Source organism: Cupressus sempervirens, chromosome 7 (genome assembly GCF_028749045.1).
Source record: "Cupressus sempervirens isolate cs-2001-9-10 chromosome 7, ASM2874904v1, whole genome shotgun sequence".
Taxonomy (NCBI): Eukaryota; Viridiplantae; Streptophyta; class Pinopsida; order Cupressales; family Cupressaceae; genus Cupressus; species Cupressus sempervirens.
Window position 1 is genome coordinate 167,184,808 of NC_143124.1, and position 23,098 is coordinate 167,207,905.

The window sequence follows — 23,098 nt, forward strand, 5'->3', positions numbered from 1 at the left end:
GTTAGAGAACCTGCTAAAATCTAGGTGTTGGGGGATCTTGACAGTAGCACCCACTATGACGAGCTCCTTGACCTAACTCTTCTGGTTCTCTCTGACAATGTTTGTGAAATGGGTTTCAATTTTCTCAACAGTGCAAAGAATAGCCTGATCGAAAATTTTCACTCCATTAAGTGGCTTTTTTAGGAAATTGAGACTCTGAAGGATAGGTCCAACCAGACCAACAATAGGGGGGGATGTCAAGGATCATGAGGCCAGAGGTAGTAAAGACTAGGTGGGCAGCCAGGAAAAAGACAGAAGCTAGGACCCCAGAGACAATCAGGAGGACAAAATCACCTGGCTCAAGCAGAAGGTCCAAAGGCTAGATTTCGTGCACCAAGTCATAACTAAATAGATTGTGGATACCCTCCATACCTTGAACAAAAACATTGTCAATCTGGGGGACTATTTGACCAATGCCAGTCTTGTGGGGAAAGTGGAGCAGAGTACAGAGCATGGAACTAGCCGGGAAGATCCTCAGAAAGAGACTGGAATCTAGGATAGTCAGGGGGACCAGATGCATTTCCTCCCCACGATCCAGGAGGAAGAGGCCAACTAGAAGGAAGGTGACGCTACAGAAACCCTGCAGGCAATGGAAAAGAAGGGACACTAGTCTGCCTGCTAGGCTCTGTTCCTGGCCTTTGTTTCTTAGGCTTTGGGCCTTTTTGTTTCTGGCCTTTTGAGGCAACTTTTTTTCTATTTTTTATGTTTTAGTTGTTTTATGCTGTAAAACTTTGGGTTTCGGTATCCCTGTAAAACATGTTTTCCTAATAAAAAATATTGGCATTTGGAACTCTAATTAAATATTACTTCCAATTTATTTTAATTTTGTTCAATAATAGAAGTGTTATGATTAATATATTTTATTAGATTAACTTCTTACAATAAATAAAGATATGGTCAACATTTTTATGTTTTCAAAAAAGGAAATATATTATACATCATTTCTACTAACAAATGTGGAATTTAAGATAATAACAAGATATTATTTTAATATATTATATAAAAATATTCTAGAATTTTTTTATTAGATGTCATTTATTAATTTCTAATGAATTGCTTTCCTTCAAGAATTATAATATGATTGAAAAGTTAATGAAAACAATTATTTGAGTGCTAATTTTGGAAGATATTTTATGTTCCACAATTTTCCACAATAAGAAGAGTATTTTTAAAAACTACTAATGAAATTCATAAAAAAAATTTAAAGCTTCTTCTTTTTCAATGAAACTGCCATGTAACATACAGAGGAACAAATGTGCACAAATCCTTTCTTTTCATTCTCTTTAAATTATAAACCATAAAAAATTAGAATTTACAAGTATAAAATAAATCTCTTTTTTAACTATAAGAAAAGTTAGTTTTTATATTATCAATTTTATTATTTCTAATTTAAATTTTATTTTATTTTTAATTATTGAGACTACCACTTTTCACATTTAATTTTTCACAATCTTCTATGATAACAAGATGTTTTTTGTCCTTGGTTGAAGAAAGTTGAAATAAAAATTAGCTAATACTAAAAGCTATCATTTCTTGTTTCAATAAATCTTTTAAACAAATTATGATATGACTCAAGATTTATGAAATAAAAATGATTCAAACTTTTATGAGTAAAAGTTTTGAAGGACACTTTATTTTCCACCATTTTCTATAATTAAAAGAAACTTTAAGAAAAGAACAAATCAAATTCAAACAACTTTTTAAAAAAGTTTTTCTTCAATTGAATGAACTATTAAAAAAAGAGTTTCCATTTATTATGATTTGACATAACTTTATGAAGTATAGAAAACCTAATGTCTTACTTTTTAAGACTAACTATTAAAATTTGTATTTTTCTTGTATATTTTACCTCACTTATATCATTTAATTTCTTCTAAAAATTTTATTTTTTATTTGACAATTAAAGAAAACCTTTTTTTATCGTTTATACTCTATTATTTTTTATCACAAGAAATAAGTTCAATCTAGAAGAACATTAACATAAAACCATAATATAATCTAATAAAAATCATCTATTTATTTGACAATTAAAGAATTTAATTTTCAGAATTTAATATTCTAGTATTACTTTATCATAAAAAGAAAGTTCAATCTAGGAGCACATTAATAGAAAGTGATCATATAGCTTAATAAAAACCCATCTATTGGAATATTCAAATATGGAAAGAGTACTTATGAGAGGGGGGGGTGAATCATAAGTACCAAACTTTAGCAAATAAAACTTTTAACTGAAAGTAAGTTGCATGCATGTAAATACATCAAATAAACATATAACAAAACACATGCATCGATAACACTTAACATTGGAATTTGGTAACCCAGAAACCCTCCAGGAATAAGAAGGTAAAACTGGGGTGAGGATGATACCAACAAAAATTACTGCAGCAATATTGTTCAACCACTTCTGATGGTTTGCCCTGTTAAAGGCTTGCCTTGTTAAAGGCTTTACACTGTGTCAATAGTGACCTGGTTAGAGTCTTTCAAACACTTAACATGAAGTATTACCCTGATAAAGGATTTTATCACCTAGTTAAAGGATTTATCGAAATAGTTGTTAAGCTAACCTATCACCATAGGATTTTTATTCTAATACAATTGCTAGAAAGTATTAGGTACAATAAACCTAACTGATTACAATCCTTGATTGCTGATTGCAAGCACTTGTTCTGCTTTCTTTGATCTGGATCCTTTTTTGATCTAATAATCCTCACTTCTAAAAATAAAATTCCTTGCGAACCCTTGTATATCTTCTCATACCTCTCAACTCTTGCATTTTACAATGAAGTTTTGTCTTCCTTATAAAGACATTTGAAGATTTAGGGTTAGGTATGGACCTATGATCCATATTCAATCTTCATTTTTCACTCAATACTTTGGCCTTAATATTAGCCTCATCTACTGTTAAGACAGTTATTTCTTTGTGAGTGGGAAGCGATTGAGAAAAATGCTTCTCACTTTGAGCTGGATCACTCAGTAGTTGCATGCTTGAAATGTTTAAATTTCTTTCCAAGCTCAGTATCTTTTGGCTAGTTTCTTGTGTGAAGTATGAAAAATCACACAACTTTTTATACAGTGAGAATATATTCTCAAGTACCTTCTTCACCTTATCAATAAGCTTTGCTAATTCTACTTGTGAAAGTGCGATTTGTCTTGATATTTTCTCATTCACTTTCCCTTGAAATTTTCTTTCTGACCATTCCATAAGTTTTGCATTGGTTTCTAGGTCTTGATTTGTCACCTGGTCAACAATATCTGTTAGTTGCTCTGTGATATGCTTTGACTCATCTGGTCATTGCAAACTGAAGGCATCTATAAAGATGTCCTTGATCTCATAAAGTGTTTGCTTATTTTTATACTCTTTCCTGAGTATTTCCTGTCTTTTCCTTCTATTTAATGCATCCTGCACCTCATTGATTTGATCAATGGTTATTGATTTTGAGTCATAGCTCAGTATGACTATCTCTTCATCTAATTCAGGGTCTCCATAGTGAAGTACCCTTGCAACTCTGGCAGTACTGGATGATGGTACTAAAATCTGTAATGGCTGGTGTGAAGGAGTTCCCGAGGTAGGTAAATTTATTAATGTTTGAATTGCCTCTTGTTCTTTAGGGGTTTTTACTATTTCCTCCTCCTTCTGTCTACCATGATCAATTATTGTTATCTGTGGAAGTGCACCTTGTATTTGTGCTATAGGATCAGATTTAATGGTCTGTCCTGTTTGTTCCTTTCCTTGTTCTATAGCTGCACTTTGTTTTTGTCTTGCAGCATCAATTATACTAGTTGGTATTTAAAATTGACTACTAGTAGTTGTGATAGAAGGTGGTTCTTGTGTATTCACCTTATCTTTAACTATACTTTCTACTAGCTTCTGTAACTCATCTATACTGACCAATACTGGTTCTATACATAATATTTCTTGTTGTTTTGATTGGTCAAGAATTCTTTTCAGATCTTCTGCAGTTAATGGATTGACATTCTGACCAAAAGTACCAGGAATATCAGTAATTGTTATAGTATCTCTAGGTGGGATGGATTCTTTTGGAGGGCTAAGGGGTGGCAATTGTGTGTCTTGCACACTCTGTTCTGGTTGCTGCTCTAGCTCAGTTGTTGCCATTATATCCTATTTTTGTGTTTCTTCCTCCTTTCCACCTTTCTTTTCTTGTTCTCTTTTCTTTTCTTCTTCTTCTTTCCCTTTTCTCCTCTCCTCTATTGGTATAGTTGCTTCTTCCTTGTATTCTTCCTCAAGAAAATCTTCAATCTTTTTATACAAATTCTTCCATGATTTCATTATTCTTTGAACAATCTCTTCCATTCTGTTTTGAAGTATAAAGAATGCCCTATATTTGGGTGTAAACCTATTATTATGCCTTTTGACTGCTTTGCTAATTTTTTCCCTTGTCAAATCTGGCAATACACTGGCTAGGGTTGATTCCCTCATCTCCTTCTCCATTTTAAAGAAAAAATGCCATCTGTCTTCTATAATTTTTGATAGCTCCTTTGGCAATTGACCATCTAGTTCAAGTGGGGTGTACTTGAACTGTGCCATCATTCCATACACTATTTCTTCTATCTTATTTTTTTCTTCTTTATTAAATTTACTAAAATCAATTTTATTTAAATTATTCAAGTCACCACTTGCAATCCTTTTACATAGTGTATCAACTGATGAATTGCTTACCTCTTCTATTTGTTCTTCGTCATCAGTGTCAGGTTGAGCCACATACTTTCTTCTTTTCCTCATCTCTTCCTAAGATTCCTTTACTTTTTTCTTCTTGGCAACTTCCTCTTTAGCCTTTTGAGTAGAGGCTCTTGTTGATGCTCGTGTTGTTGGATTTTGAGGTGATGGAGTGGCAGCTTTCTTCATTCTAGGCTTGGCTGAAGGTTGTCTTGTTGCCTTTCTCTTTTTTGGCTCGGCTTCAGTTGGTGCTTCCTTGGCTTCTTCTTCCTCTGCACCTTCCTCCTTGTCTTCTCCAAGACTTGGGTTAGTTCTATTGGCCCTTGTTCCTGATCATCTTCATCCTCACTGTCATCTTCTTCTTCTTCTGCCTTAGCCTTAATTTCCTTGCCAAACTTCTCCTTGATCTTCTTGATTAATTTATCTTTCTTCTTCAATGTAGAAGCAATTTTTAATTCCATTTTTATTTTTGATCTTACCACATCATAAGTGCCAAAATGTGGTGCATTTTTATCTACTTCCTCTTCCAATAATGCAATTATTGCTGCTGATGCCTCATCAATATTGATTTTGTATCCAAATGGCCTTAGCCATCTTACCCTTGGAATTACTACTTGGATGTAAGTAAAATCTATGTCAACTAAGAAACATATGTCATTTGTATGCTTTTCTACTAATGATGTTTGTATCCTTGACCTTTGCTTCATGGATTTCTTGAAATCCTCAAAATAGCTTGTCATCAAGGTATCAAAATTTTCTCCCATTTGCTCTATATATTCATTAATCTGTGTAATGATGGTTTTTTCCTTCCTCCATGCTACTTTACCAAAAGAAGGAAATTCATTCTGTACATAAAAGAATATGCAAACTAGGATTGCTCCAAATTTGCATTGTGTGCCCTTTGTTTTTCTTATGGTAGCTAGGTTTTCATTGATCTGTTGCAATTGTAGTTCTGCAAGATCATAAGTATGATCCTTTTTCACCAATTTGTAACCTACATCTACGGCAATGCATGGTATACTGTTGTGTCAATTGGATTGATAGAATTTGTGAGCAATGACTCTAACAGCAAATTCTACTAGAGGATCCTATATGGTATGAATTGTCATTCCTATTTTGTTCCATTGTGCACCAATATTCCTTTCAATGACCTCCTTTGATTCACTTCTTAGGGTTTTGTACTGATCTAGGGTTGGGTACCTTGTTACTCTATGTATAATTTCCTTTGTCAATTTGATGGGCATATCTTCTAACCACAAGTTTCCACCATGGATTTTTCTCAGTACAAGTCTAATCCATTCAGTTTTGAATACGCTGGGAAAACTTAAAACTCGAGTCAAACCCTTCCTTTCAATGATTTTAAATTCTTCTTTCAGTACTCGATCTACACATAGTTTATCATAAGCTTGTCTAATTCCCATGTCTCCTAGAGCTCCTAACTTGCAATTGTAACATTTCCTCACATATTAAACCATTACAACTTTTGGGGGAATGTGGGAGAGAGCTTCGGCTGGGTTGTTTTTGTAGGCAACTTTGGGAATAGGGCAAAAATCAGGTTGCTTCACTTCATTTGAAACTAACTGGACTTCAAATGACTCTTTTTCTTGGGTTTTCTTTGAACTTGACACCATTATTGTGAACTAGGGCTTATACAACAAATGGGTATAAAACTGCATAGCTTGGCACAAACGAAAATACCTTTAGATAGATGAAAAATGTGTTGAATGAGGTTGCAATCTGCTTGAAATACTAGATTCTTGCTATGAAGTCGCTCAGCTCTCTTTCTTCTCCTTTGCTTCTTGATTGCGATGCAAAAAATTGATTGAAATCGCGATAATATACACTAATTTTATCGCATTGAATGCTCAATTGCCAACTCGGCTTCTAAAGAAATTTTGACCTAACTCAGCTTCCATTATTTCCATTTTACTCGGCTTCTATTGGAGTTATCCAACTTGGCATCAGTTATTAGCTCAGTCACTGCTGGGAGCTCGACATCTATTTTGACTCAGCATCAACATTTAGTTTTCATCTTGACATCTTGTTTCATGTAGATTTATATTTTTCTTAGCTTTTTTTTCTTGGGACTGATGTATGATATAGCTTTGTATATCAGTTCTATGTACTTCTTGTGCTTAGTTTAATGAAGTATGATCACTTAACCCATTGGGTGAAGTGATCCCTCCACTTGATGTGTTGCACTCTTCCTTCTTTTTCCAAGTCTTATTTATTTTCCCTCTTATCTTTTCAACATGAATCTTTTGTTTTCCTTTGTTATCTTTAGTCTTCGGTGCCTTTGATCTTGTAGGATAGTTTCTGCTGATATGACCAGTTTTCAAACAACTAAAACATGTAGTTTGATTCAACCATCTTTTGTAGTTTCCTTTGAAATGTGTTCTTATACAGTTCTGTGGTATATATCCATATTCTTGACAATAGTGACAACTGTACCTAGTGTTGTAATCCCAATGATAATGGCTTTCGTTCCCTTTTGTTTTTGCTGGTTGATTTAATGTCCACATAGGTTTTGATCTGCATTCAAGTGCCCTATGTCCATAATTTTTGCAATTATAACAATGTCCATCAAATCTTTGAGTCCTTGTGACATTGGATCTACAATTTTGTGTCATATGTCCTTGCATGTTGCACTTGTGACATAAACTTTTGGGTATGTTTGATTGATTGAATCTTCTACTCCTGCACACATTTGTTGTATGTCCCTTCTTATTATAGAAATGAAAAGTGGGTTTTGAATTCTTACCTTCATCACTTCTTTGTTCAACACTCTTTGATGATTCTCCAACTTCAATGCTATTGTATCGTAGTCCTGATGTATCATGGGTAGATTTTGGTGATTTCAACAACTGTTCAAAATACTTGATTGCTTCACTTGATTTGTTGAGATTCTCTGCTACCTCTTTTTCTCTGTTAAATTCATTCTACATTTGTTCATTTTGCATTTTCAAGGTAGAGATCTCAATATCCTTTACATTGAGTTCATGATGAAGATTCATCATTTGGGCAAGTGTATCCATCTGCATGTTTGAGATCCTTGTCAGTTTAGTACATTTTTCTTCAAGTCTGTTTGCAAGATTTCTTTTATCATTTTCCAACATCACTTTGTCTTCAACTGCTCTTTTCTTGTATTTAGTAATTTCACATATCATTATGGCCTGTGATTCATGTTCCATCTTAAGAGATCTTATCTCATCTACTTAGATTTTGTTTTTCTCCATCAGTTCTGCTATTGCTGCATCAAACTCTTTAGTCTCTCCACTGGAAAATATGTTGGTGGTATCAATCTCCTTGTAGTGTATATCATTTTCAGCTATGGCTAGATCCTTCGTCTTTTTTAATGAGTTTCTCAACTTGTTTCTGAATTCCTCCAAGCTATGCAAAGCAAGTTGCACATCTATCACCTGATTTTCAATGATCTTTCCAAGTTTGAAAGCTTCCATCTTTAGATCTTTTCCTCCAAGCTGTTAGGCTTTTCCTCAAGAGAACCTGGATTAAGCTCTAATACTAATTGTTGGAATATTCAAATATGGAAAGAGTACTTATGAGAGGGGGGGGTGAATCATAAGTACCAAACTTTAGCAAATAAAACTTTTAACTAAAAGTAAGTTGCATGCATGTAAATACATCAAATACACATATAACAGAACACATGCATCAATAACACTTAACACTAGAATTTGGTAACCCAGAAACCCTCCAGGAATAAGAAGGTAAAACTATGGTGGGGATGATACCCACAAAAATTACTGCAGCAATATTGTTCAACCACTTCTGATGGTTTGCCCTGTTAAAGGCTTTACACTGTGTCAATAGTGACCTGGTTAGAGGCTTTCAAACACTTAACATGAAGTGTTACCCTGTTAAAGGATTTTATCACCTAGCTAAAGGATTTATCAAAATAGCTATTAAGCTAACCTATCACCATAGGATTTTTATTCTAATACAATTGCTAGAAAGTATTAGGTACAATAAACCTGACTGATTACAATCCTTAATTGCTGATTGCAGGCACTTGTTCTGCTTTCTCTGATCTGGATCCTTTTGTGATCTGATAATCCTCACTTCTAAAAATAAAATTCCTTGCGAACCCTTGTATATCTTCTCATACCTCTCATCTCTTGCATTTTACAATAAGTTTCATCTTCCTTATAAAGATATTTGAAGATTTAGGGTTAGGTATGGATCTACGATCCATATTCAATCTCCATTTTTTGCTCAATACTTATCTTTTGCTGATTGGTTGCATGCCTTTAGCATTTTTCTTATTGGCTACATGCAAATTACATAGGAAAAATAAAAGATTCAATCTCATCATTAAATCCTTCAAGATTTACCTTATGTATGCTATAAAAATTGTTTGCATCATAGTTTGTGCAATTACAAACTTTTATGCTGATCTACTGAATTACTCGGCTCCTGAAGTATTTTTGATACTTGGCACATACTATTTGTTGGATAGCTCAGCACCTTAACAAAATTGTATTACTCGGCACCTTATTTTACTCGACACTTGTTAACACTCGGCACTTATTAACACTCGGCACTTGCTAACACTCGACACCTTTTATTGCTCGACACTTATACTTCACTTGGTAACTGATCTTTACTCAGTATCTGATCTTCACTCGGCATCTGAAAACTACTCGGTATTTGATTTTCACTCAGCATTTGAAAACTGCTCGGTACATGAAGATCACTCGGCATGCATGATGTACTCGGCATCCAATGTGGAATATGATTGTGTTGGCACTCAAGTGTCAAAAACATTATGATGTTAACACCATCCATTCCAAACAATTGGAGTCAACAAGAGCAACCCTCATTATAATAAGACAAATCTTTCTCAAAATACCAATCTCAAATACATGTAACTTTTTAAAGAGCTTCTCAATTTTATATCATATGATTTATGCAGGTATAAATATTAATCTCTCTACCCATTCTAAATTAGTCTTCTATTTCTATATCATCAAGTTCCATTCCTTGTTCTGATTACATGTGCATGAATAATGTATTTTGTATTCTCTATCATGGCTTCATGTTAATGTGCATGGGTGCCTAAATGGTCACATCATGTATTTATCATATTACTTTTATTGATGTCCTTTTTTCTAATCCATGAATAGTTATAGTTGAAACATACTACTTCAATGCTTGTAGGGGGTTTATTTGCTACATATAAGGCTATGAAATATGAATGTTAAAATGCTTCAATATTTCTGATTTTCTCTTGCTTTTGCTACCTCCTACCACTAATAATAGGCTTGCATTCTACATTCTTCTTTTTTGCTACAAGAACATTACCTAGTTCCTATTGTGGCTGAATTTTTTTCCTAAGTGTTACATATGCAATTTTTAATCCATTTAATTTATTTTTCCTCCACATAGAACAAACAAATTAGATAAAATATTGGTTTTTCTCCTTCTGCACAATCCTTTTTAGCCTTTTATGTGTGTCTTGAGGATAGTCATTTGAGTAATTTATGATTCTACATGCATGATATTTGTAATATATCAAACATTTATTAGATCTTTCTAGGTCTAATCCCCTTATTTCATTGTAACCCTTGGATGATTTGATATAATGCTAGAAGGAAACTGGAGCTAGTGACCAATCTTTGCATACCAACTCAGGCAATGTACCATACCTTGTATCTTGCTTTTACGCATGTATTTTATTTTAGGTATTATGTATATTGTTGGCTATTCTCATGACATGTGCTATCAAATGCACCTTTTTTATCATTATTACATGTACTTTTTATTATGCACATTTCATATTTCATTGAATATGTGCACAATGTTTCACTTACCCATGCTCCTCCTTATCTTCATTTAATATGCTCCTTTATTTATGATGATTATATACCTAATTTTTCTCTTGATTTTTGAATGAACACAAATATAATTAAGATAGCATAAAAGTGAAAAACTAGGGTATTGTAGAGGAAAATTTACCTAGTAACTAGGATACTAAGTGTCACCAATTGGAATGATATGAGAATTGGTAACATCTGTAGTGAATTCTACTGATTTCTTGTTTGCTAAGCATCATTTGACCAGTTACCTTAGTTTGTCCATTGAGCATAGAGTCTGATATGCAATAATGAATAAAAGTGGAAACTTGAATATTGATGCAGGATAAGCCTTCCTTATAACTATTTGATCACTTTTGAGCTTGAAACTCTTAATGAAATTTGGGAAACTAAAACAAAATTTAAACTAATTGTGCTAGACAACACTTATGCAAACTTGGAAAACTAACCTACTCTAGCCTAACCAACAACAACATAAATGCTAAATAAATACATTTATTGGTTGGCTAAATTAGCTTTTCTTATTCTTCAAAGTGCCATGATTAGCATGATTAAGGGAAAATACAAGAATATGGAGAAATGGAAAATACTTGACTATTTTATGCAACATCTCTTGAGGAATGAAAATGGTGTGAATTACTTCACATTGTTGATTGATAGTATCTACATTTGGGGCTGAACTAGGCTATTGCATTTGAACTTCTCCATTTACATCTTCATGTCAATTGTTGGTATGAATGATGACTCCTCACTTATCTTGAGTTGGGCCAAATATATGATTGGATAGCCTCTAGAAAGTACAAAATCAAAGTCTACTTTGTTGGTTTCTTTAGTGCTTCTCTCTATTTCTAGATTATCATGGTTATCTTGCATAAGTGAGAACCGTGTCAATTCTTCCTCTACTATTAGGTGGTCCTCTACTTCTATTAAGTTAGCTAAAGGTTTATCACAACTATCAACCCAATGAATACCCCTAATGAGTGGCTATATCTTGTGCTTAGGATATGTCTTAGAATCAATAGGAGAAAAAATTCCAAAATAGAGTATCTTATGGTAAGCATATGCTATACATTCTCTATGGCAAGAATTTCACAAAAAACCTCTATAATACTTTCAAAATAGTCCTCCAAGCCTTTCTTAGCTACCATCTCATTAAAATTTTAAGGTATGTGCAGGATCATGGTCAACAAAACTATGCTCTTAAGTGGCAATAAAAAATTAGAAAATTAGGGTTATGTCAACTTGACGTGCAATTTTCTATTTGTTGTTAACTATATATCAAAAAGTTGAGAGAAAAGAATCTCTAGAAAATTGAATCTATTTTCTAAACTACTAGGAGTTATCTCATAAAACTAAAAATTGATTGGTAAAAATTTTGAATTTTAATACAATATTACAAAAAATTTAGAACAAAAATAACAAGTAGATGTATGTCTGACCACCTTAATCAAAATCAAATGATAATATTTTTTTAACAATATTCTAGATATAATTACTAGACTCATGCATGGATGTGACATATATTTTTGGGTATTTTTTTTCTAAATAAATAATTAATAAATAATTTTTGACTTTAGTATTTTTGGAATAAAAAAGCTCTTGTGTCTAACCACCTTAACTAATTCAAAACTTTTGCAAAACCAAAAATTTCAATTTTTTTCTTTATAGTAGAAGAAACATAGAATGTGATCCATCTTTTGGATTTAAAAAATGTTGTACCATTTAAAATTTATAGGTTTTTTCCAAGTAATGTGTTAGTTAGCACTTTATACATAACTCCATTAGAAAAATAAGCAATAATTAGTTACTAAACACATAATTTGGAAAACCTTACATTTATGGAAAGATAAGAACATTCTTAAGAAACCCTTTTCATTTCATCAAATTTTGGTGAAAAAAAAGTTGTTTGCTACATGTTTGAAGTAAAAATTACATAAAAATAGGCCAAAAGCAAATTTTTAAGATGTTTTTAAACTTAACGGTATAGGTTTGGTATCAAAAGATATAGTAGACCTTATAAAGATATTAAATTTTTTCATTTAGTATCAAGGTGGGTGGGAAAAAAATTGCAATAGATTTTGATATGGTTTGAAATATTTCAGAACTATAGATTTTATAGATTGCCACTTTTTGGCATACCATTATCCTACACATACCTAGTACCTCTACCTCATCATTCTAAACAAAAGAAGCTAATTTATCAAGGAAAAATATGACCCTTTCTTCTTTCTCATCACTTTATCCTACAATCAATGAGGTATGTTCATCATTATGTTGCAACTAGGAAAGAATCTCAAAGAACACACTTGACTCCTCCTTTCTTAGATGATTTTACTCCTTGAGTTATGTTACTTTCTCTACTAAATTTAATGTTAGAACATCCTAGGTTTTCTTTTCTATAATATGAACCACATCCTCTCCCTAATGTACAAGACTAGGAAGCTCATCAAGAAAATTGAATGAACTCTAAAAATATCTTTTTTTCCAATATGCAATTCTTCTTGTAGAAAGTTCAAAATTTCAGCCCCAACTTGTTATTTAGGAAGGAAATTTTCGCAACTTGGAAAATCAAACTTAAAAACATCCTTCTTATTTTGCATCAAAACATTACGATATGATTGAGCTTCCAAAATGATCTTTTCATATGGCACTATCTAATGAAGCACAAGTTCCTCTTCTTCATGGATGAGCATAGGTTGTTGAATTGGCTGCTCATTTGAGACTGTATTGTGCTTTTCCTCTTTTGGTTGATTACAACTCAGAAAAGTTAGAATCTTAGACTCTTGTACTCAAGCCTCAAGCTCATGTACTTCTGTAAATAACATCCTCATTTTGGTATGTTCAACATCATGGTGTGTGAAAAAGTGGTGATGTGAAAAAAGTGGAGTTTTAAAACATCTAAAAGTATTTCAAAATCCACTCTACCTTTTTCCCACCCATTGTGATACCAAGGCAAAAAGGTTAGGCCAAATCTTATTTGGTATTCAATCTATTATGGGGTACTTGATATAATATCAAGTATTCAATATGACATTGGATACTTAAAACATGCAAATAGGAATGTTTTTTAAAAAATACTTGAAAGAAAAATAGTCATTTTACTCATTTTTGGCTAGTAGTGTTTTTTGCTTCTATTTCAGGTATCTGATCCGAGAATGAGTATACAATTGAGTTAACTATTTTATTTTATTTTGATGATTTTGAATGAATTTGATTTAAACTTAGGATTTATTTAATAGTTTTCAATGAATTATATTTAAAATTATGTTTTATTAATATAATTTTTTAAATTTTTTAATTTTAATTTTAAAAAATTTTATTTTGCAATTTAATAGATATGGATGCCATGAATGATATTAATGACATTGAGACATGAAACAGTCTTCCTTAAAACCCTCCACTAAATAATCTAGTACATCATTAAGACCATCCACAAAATGATCCCCTACCCCATCAAACCCTTCTTGAATTGAATATTTACTAGAGGAAAATCTTACTAAACATAGGGATTTGCAAACCACATATAACATTATACTTGCATTCGCTCCCATATTATCCATGTTAAACACATAGGTAATAATATTTAAATAATTACCGATGAACAAAATATTGCTCTTCACTAGCACAAGTAAATGCATGCCATGTTTGATGATGGGTTGGACTATGATGAGGTTGAGGCCCTAAACATAGCTAGAGATGATATGGTTAACCTTTTGGTGGACACAAAAAATGGTAAAATAGTAGACCATAAAAAGACCAATTTATCAATTAAAATGTGCATGAATGAGGGTATGCATGTGAACTTTTCGAATCATTGGTGGATTATTTTTGACAAACCTCTACACAATAATCTAGAGGTTCTATTCTATTTCATTAGAAAACTATATGCCAAATTTGTGTTGGGCCTCAAGGTGAACTACTAGAACATGAGGCCTAGCATGGGTGTAGGAGGAGGAGCTCCTTAGGATAGACCCTTTCCCTTCTATTTTAGGTATTAGATTTGAGAATGGGTATACAATTGAGGTAACTAATTTTTTATATGTTTTTAATGGTTTTGAATGAATTTGATTTAAAATTAGGTTTTTTAATAGAAATTATTCAAAAGAAATATTTTAATTTAAAACTTAAAATGCTATTTTGCAATTTAATAGGTATGGATGACTTGAATGATATTAATGACATTGAAGATTTAATAGAAGAAAATATTACTAAACAGAAGTGTGTGAAAACCACATATAACATTGTACTTGCATTGGCTCCCATGTTATCGACTTTGAACACCACAATTGATAATATTTAAATAATTATCGATGAACAAAATATTGCTCTTCACTAGTATGAGTAAATGCATGCCATGTTTGATGATGAGTTGGAAAGTCATGAGGTTTAGGCCCTAAACATAGTTGGAGATGATATGGTCAACATTTTTGTGGACACAAAAAAATGGTAAAATAGTAGACCATAAAAAGATCAAATTATTAATTAAATGGTGCACAAATGAGGCTATACATGTGAACTTTTAGAATCATTGGTGGATTATTTTTAAGAAAGCTCCACACAAAAATTTAGAGGTTCTATTCTATTCCATTACAAAACTATATGCCAAAATTGTGGTGGGCGTCAAGGTGAACTACTGGAGCATGAGGCTTAGCATGGGTGTAGGAGGAGAAGCTCCTTAGGATAGACCCTCTTCCTACTAGAAGAAATCTGACACTTTTGTGCCCCCTACTAATGTCTCCCCTCTTCCTCTAATGCAAAATCCTCATATCATTCTAGAGGCTAGCTCTCATACTATAAGAGCCATCCATAAATTGGCTATCCTATTGATATCACAAGCTAGGTCATTATTACCTTTGTGTGTTTATGATGTTGGTGCAATCTCATCACATGTTTGTGTGCCTCATACTTACATAACATTCAAGACTATTTTTCTAGGTCTCACAGGTGATCTTTATTAGTATTAGTTTCTATTTGAGGAGGATGATACATAAGACACACCTAAAGGGATTACATACACTATTGTGAGAGAGGACGGGCATGTAGAGCCATGGGATCATTCTATTTCAGTACTTGTATACTTTTTTTTTCATGAAATATGTTATTTAAAATTAATATTTATAATATAGTAATTTTAACCCATACTACCTTATACATGTATGTGATCTTCATTCATGTTTAGTTGATGACTAAAGAGGGGCTTAGATAGGTTGATGATGTCATGATCTTTGCTATTTAATTTGGCCTTGCGATGCAAATGCTACATTATGTTGTGTTCTCATTATTTTTCTATTTGATATTGAAACATATATGGTTTCTAATCTTTCTTTTATCTTGCAAGTATCACCTATCAAGGGGGGTAGAGTGTGGGTGGTGAGGCATAGGCCATTGACAATGGAAAGATAATTAGGTGCTTTTAAAGTGATTAAATATCAACGAATTCTTGTAAAATGCTTGTACTAATATAATTTAATTATATTTTTTATTGTACAGGGTGTGGCTAATGGTGATGAGTCCAGATAGAGTCAGTATTGCAGACCCTCTAGCATTTCCATTTGTAGCAAGAGCCCCATCACATGTATAAGTATCATTTATTTGTGACTTTCCTTATTTTCATAAACAAATTCAAAACTAATTTCCATGATATTAACAAGTAGGCTTTTTTATCTCATAGGAAATAGTGTGCAAGAGGCTAGATGTAATAGTTTTGTATGTTTTCTCACACAAGCAATATATCTAGAGGATAAGTTGATAAAGGTAAGTTTTAGTTTGAATTCTTGATCATATTTTATAAATTGTTCATTCTATAGATTAAAATGTTATATTTAAAGTTGTAGATCCATCTAAAAAACATACTTGAACATATATAGGCCATAACCAACTAGGTTCCACAAATGTTGACATATGAGAGGACTTTTGACTGCCATAGGAGATCAATGACAGATGTATTTTTTTATAAAAGTTTAAAACTATGATTCTTCATTAAAACAAGGATTATTATGCATTTGATTAATTAAGTGTTAGATACATAGAAACATATAAATTTAGTAATCTAACTTTGGGTTTTCCTTTTATGTTTATATAGGAGGCATCTGATCCACTTAGTTTATTGAGAGGATAAATTTTGATGATGACCTAGCATCATAGCATAGTGTAGTTATCATAGAATCCATCATGAAACATTTTGAGATGGCATATTCTATATTGTATATAGAAACATTGATATTACACACATTTTTATGGCATGATCAACCACATTTTGTATATGGGTCTATGTATTTTGATATATATTTGTGTAAGTTGTCTATGGATACATGAACTTTGATATATATTTGCATAATCTTTCTATGGATACATGTATTTTGATATATACTTTTTTTATTTATGTATACAAGGATATACATATTAATTTACTATAGTATTATTCAATTTATCATGGATCATGTGTATTGTTCATGTTTATGCAATATCATTCATTTAAATCATGTTTGTTATATTCAATTCAAATACAATAATTTGTGAATATTTTATGAACATTTATTATCAAATTTTAATGCAATATTTTATTTGGAATTATATCACATATTTTTAATTTGAAATGATCTATCCAATTCCTTTGGATGCCTACAATTAGCCAATCCATGGCCAATTTTCTCTTAGGAGCTCATCTTTGGTCTTACAAGATGTTTCAGTATATATTGATCACAAACAATATAAGAACCCTTTGGTTAAAATAGGGGTGTCAATACATATCATTATTTTATTGTAGACCTTCATATCATCATGTTGTAGCATTTCACATTTCATTGATAAGCCCAACAAGCTCTGACTTATGACCCTCAAAAGATCGACCTCCAAATGCACCTAGAGCATCTTCAAGACTCTTTGGTATGGGGTGGTTGTGAATGTTATAGGCTCTTTCTAGCTAGTAAGAGGGTGTTACTATTTTTCATCTACCCATCTAGAGCTAATGGCACTCTTGATTCAATGCCAAAATCAATCGTTTCAAAGTTATGCAGTGATGCACCAATGAATTGAGGCACCTTGCATGTTTTGGCATTAAGCAAGATCACTATGCCAAATCCAAATGGAATGTGATCTCTCCAAAATGAGATAGGCGTAAAAGAACAAACCTATGTCACCCTTTTAAAAAGGGAAATGCTAACAAAAGTATAGTTGTTCACCTTCAATGACATGAAATAGGTATTATTGTTGAGAACTTGAAGATGAAGTAAACTAATAAAATGTGTAGACATGGATGGAATTTAGGATTATAATTTTTAATAATTATCTAGAATAAAAAATTATATATTTTCCTATTGTTAAAGATAAATTTTTCTTGCTAAAAAATGCTGGAAATCAGGGGTCTAGTTCCCACCAAAAAACTACATGGAAATAAATCATTTCCCTTTGATCTCAGATTATTGTTATAGATAACATATGTAGCTAGAAAAATCAAAAATCAAAAATCTCTTTAGAACTGTATTTTTTCATTTATAATGATTCAAATTTCAACTTATTCAAATCAATAGTTTTCATCTCCCACCATATTATTCAAACTAAATCTATTCCAACTAGAAGAAAAATTATAGATTCTAGAGGAGGACTCTCTCCTCTAGAACATCATATAATTTTCAATTATTAAATATGATTTATTATTTTTTTGTTTCTCAAAATTGACATCTTCTTGAGTGTTAAAATATGTACTTGTAGATTTTTTTAATTATAATATACTATATCTAATTAAAACACTATGAACTTTATATGATAATATTCTTGAGTTTGAGCTCTATAAAATGTGTTTATATGTTATTGAAAAATTATCATATTAAATAGTAAGAGTTATTAAAACATCATTTTTCTAAAATAATTGTGTTTCTTTAGTAATTGGATACTGACTAGTATAAGACATGCAATTAATAGACATTTCCAATTGAAAAAGTGTGCAACCATATATAACTTAGCTAGAATAAATTTATCAACATCAAATGTTAGCTTGAAAGGTGACACAACCTTTTACTGCTATCCATACGTTATTATAAACCTCAAAATCATTGTCTTGTATTATTTAACATTTCATCGATAGCCCCCATGAGCTCCAAGTTACGACCCTTAGAATATCAACCTTCAAATGCAATTAGAGCATCTTCAAGACTCTTCAATATGGGGTGGTCACAAATGTTGTAGGCTCTCTATGACAAGAACAAGTGTGTCACTAGAATTCACACACATATCTAGAGCTAATGGCACTAACAATTCAATGCCAAGATCAACAGTTTCAAAATTACATAGTGATGCACCAATGAGCTAAGGCACACTACAAGTTTTGGCATCGAGTGAGATCTTTGTGTTGAATCCAAATGGAATAATATCTCTCTAAAATGAGATAGGTTATTATAGAACTCAACATCACTATCTTGTAGCATTAAACATTTCACCAATAGCTTGAGCCTTTTACCATGATGCATCTTCCTCTCATTAAGTGTGTTGAAGTAGCTTCATAATTATGATGTTCCCTACTCTTCATAATATGGGTTTGCTTATACTTCATGAATTCCTTAAAGAGTTACACAAGCTATAAGTTATGACCCTTAATATATCAACCTCCAAATGCATTTAGAGGATCTTCAAGACTCTTTAGTACAAGATGGTCATGAATGTTGTAGGCTCTCCATGACTAGAACAAGTTTGTCACTAGGGCTAAATGACCAATCTAAAGCTAATGGTGCTAATGGTTTGATGCCAACTTCAATATTTTCAAAGTTATGTAGTGATGCACCAATGAATTGAGGAATTCTACAAGTTTTGGCATTGAGCAATATTATTGTGCCAAATCCAAATAGAATGTGATCTCTCCAAAATGAGATAGGTTATTGTAGACCTTGACATCACCCTCCTATAGCATTTGAAATTTCATCAATATCCCCATGAGCTTCATTTTACAACCCTTGGAATATTGACCTCCAAATTCACTTAGAGCATCTTTGAGACTCTTTGGTACAAGGTGGCCTCGAATGTTGTAAGTAGTCTATGGGGTGAGGGTTCCAATTTTTGACCAATTTTGACATTGAAATTAGTATTTTTGAAACAACCCTCACATTCGGGTGGCTATAACTTTGAAAGTATTAAGAATTTGAAGATGAAATAAACTAGTCATTTCTAGTAATTTGTTCTTACTTTTTAACTATATTTAAAAATTTAAAATAAATAATTATTTAAGTAAATAAAATCTTCTCCCCTAAAAAGTGGTACATATGAAAAATCAAAATTTTAAAGAGTGACAGTTATTTTGACAAGCACAACTTTTATTCCACAAATGGTAATGAATTAATTCCTTTTATGTTGGATTTGTAACATCTATATCTAGAGGATAAATTTTTTTAATTCAATTTGGTTGCATATTGTATAGTTTATGAAGTTTTAAAGTGACATCAATTGTAATTCAAACATACATTCATTTTGACAAGCATAACTTGAACTCAGTATACCATAAATCAATTTTTTCTTTTTCATTAGAAAGATAACATAGTAACTCGTTTCCTAGATATTTTTCAAAAACAAATTGACCTAATTTACTATTTTTCCTAAAGTGTTGAAGTCAGTTGATGTTTAATTGTTAATCAACCTATAAAGAGTTAAAATCATATTTGAAATTCTTAATGAATATAATACCTATTAAAATTATATTCATTGGAAATATTTCTTTGAAAAACAAAATTTGACATTTTTAGATTTATATTATGATGTTGTTTAATCCTAGTATCGAGGGTCAAAAGGCCATTTCTTTCTTTTTGTTTTGAAAAAGATCAAAGTTTTTTTTTTAAATGTTCATGCAAACACTATATTCACATGAACATTTCTATATAAAAAAATATAGATTGCAAGGAAAAAAAGGATTTTAGAGATTTGTGTGAACCTTAGTATTTGTGCGAACCCATAAATTATGTTTGCAATATGGCTGAAAAAAGGGTGTCACTAGAGTTTCACCACCCATTCTAAACTTATGACATTGATAATTCAATGCTGTAATTACTAGTTTCAATGTTACATAGTGATGCACCAATGAAGTAAGGCACACTAAAAGTCTTGGGATCGAGAAAGATGCTATACCAAATCAAAAAAAGAATGTGTTCTCTTTGAAATGTGATAGGTAATTTTAGATCTCAATATCATCATCTTGTAGCACTTGCAATTTCATTGATAGCCCCTTTCAGCTCTAAATTACAACCCTTGGATTGTTGACCTCCAAATGCACTTAGAGCATCTTTGAGACTCTTGGGTATGGGGTGGTCATGAATGTTGTAGGCTATCCCCAAATAGAAAAAAGGTGTCACTAGGGTTCATTCACCTATCTAGAAATAATGGTGTTGATGATTTTATGCCAAGATTACTTGTTTTAGAGTTATACGGTGATGAAAAACTGAACTAATGCGCACTACGAGTTTTGGCATCGAGTGAGATCAATGTGAAGAACCCAAATAGAATGTGATATCTTTAAAATGAGATAGGTTATTGTATAACTTGATATCATTGTACTATAACATTCAACATTTTATTGATAACCCCCATGAAATCTGAATTATGACTCTTGGAATATCAACCTCCAAATGTAGTTAGAGCATCTTCAAGACTCTTTGATATGGGGTGGTCACAAACATTGTAGGCTCTTTGTGGCTAGAACAAGGGTTTCACTAGGGTTCACCCACCCATATAGAGCTAATGGAACTACCAATTTGATGCCAAGATCACTAATTTCAAAGTTACGTAGTGATACACCAATGAACTAAGGCACATTACAAGTTTTGGCATTGAGCAAGGTCATTGTACTAAATCAAAATATAATGTTGTCTCTACAAAATGATATAGGTTATTTTAGACCTCGACATCACCATTTTGTATCATTCAAAATTTCATCGATATACCCCATGAGCTTTGAGTTATGACACTCATAATATTGACCCCCAAATGCATTTAGAGCATCTTTGAGACTCTTCAATATGAGGTTTCCTTGAATGTTGTAGGCTCTATGTGGCTGAAACAAGAGTGTTACTAGCATTCATCCACCTATCTAGTGTTGGAAATAACAAATGGGAAGAATACTTTGGAAGGGGGCAGGGGGGTTGGGGTGTGTTAGAGTAAATTATTAATTTACTTAAGCTTACTTAGGTAAATTCATTTATTTGTTAGTTGTAACCTAGGAGTTTGTTTTAAGTTATTGACAATATGGGAGTTTGTTCTCTCCTAAGTCATACTTATCCTCTCACCTTGTTCAAGGACTTTCCACCTCATGTGGATGTATGCTTAGTTGTCACACTTATCTCCTAGTGTCTTCTAGCTTGTTCTAGGAGATTCTTTGAGGCCTTTATAAGTGATCTCTCCCTTATTGTACTTTTAGAATAAGACTTTTAGTATATTGTAAATACATATTTTCTTGTGTTGCAATATGATGGGGACACAACCCAACAATAGAATACACACAATAGAAAGGGGGAATTATATTAACTGAGCAAATATGCTAGTACAAACAGTGCAGAGGAAATAAACTTCGAAACATGCCCTACGGGCTTACAATAGCATAAATCTGGAGAATATTTCTCCTTTTAGCACCTCCTCTCAAGCTCCAATCCGAACTGCCTTTTACAATGCCAGAAATCTCCTTAAATAGACCCCAGAGGGTTAAGGACTAGGAGTACATTCTAGAAAGTACTAGTAAGCATCCACCGACAAAATGGAAGGTTCCAGAAGCTGCGTTAGAAGTCGGTGCAAATCTAGAAGAATCCAGAAATGGTAGCCGAACTTCCGGGAGGCATAACTTTTGAACCGTAGCTCCGATTGACGAACCGTTTACATTTTCGGAAAGCTCTCAAAGCACTCTATAGCCCTATGGACAAGATTCACTCGTCCCTCATTTTTTGGCCCTTTTTGAGGTCATTTAATGCCCCAAACCTGACTTTGAAGCATTCTTAGGGGGTCTCCAAAACCCGAAAAATTGCAATAACTTTCAAACCGTGGGGCCTTTTAACCTGATTCTTTTTTTGGAATGCTCTAAATCTCAATTACATTCATCTGGCCAAGTCGCACCTTCTAGGTCACCAAAATGATGGTCAAATTGCATGCTCCTATTTTTTCGGGATTTTCAAATGCACTGATAGTTGAACTATGAGAGTTGGAACCTTTATTTGAGCCAAATGGGTATCCAAAAATGTAAAGACATAAAATAGAAACTAAGTCTAAGTACATTTTTTGGGTGACACAGGATTGCCCTTATACCTCTGGATGCTCCTGCATCAGACACCCAGGGTAGATTGAAAAGTGACCCTGTCACTTTATGGATGGTAGAGGAAATTCCAAATGGGAAACCTCAGCTGTTGAAATCCAAGTTGAGTCCTCGATCGGCCGTCCTTTCCATTTTACCAAATACTCTTCATACTGCCTGTTTCTGGTACTCCTACCCACACGTTGATCTAGAATGTCTTCTATCTCCTCCTTCTTAGAAGCAGGAATTGGACACGACTCTAAAACCAGCTCCTCATCTGCACCATCATCATGATAC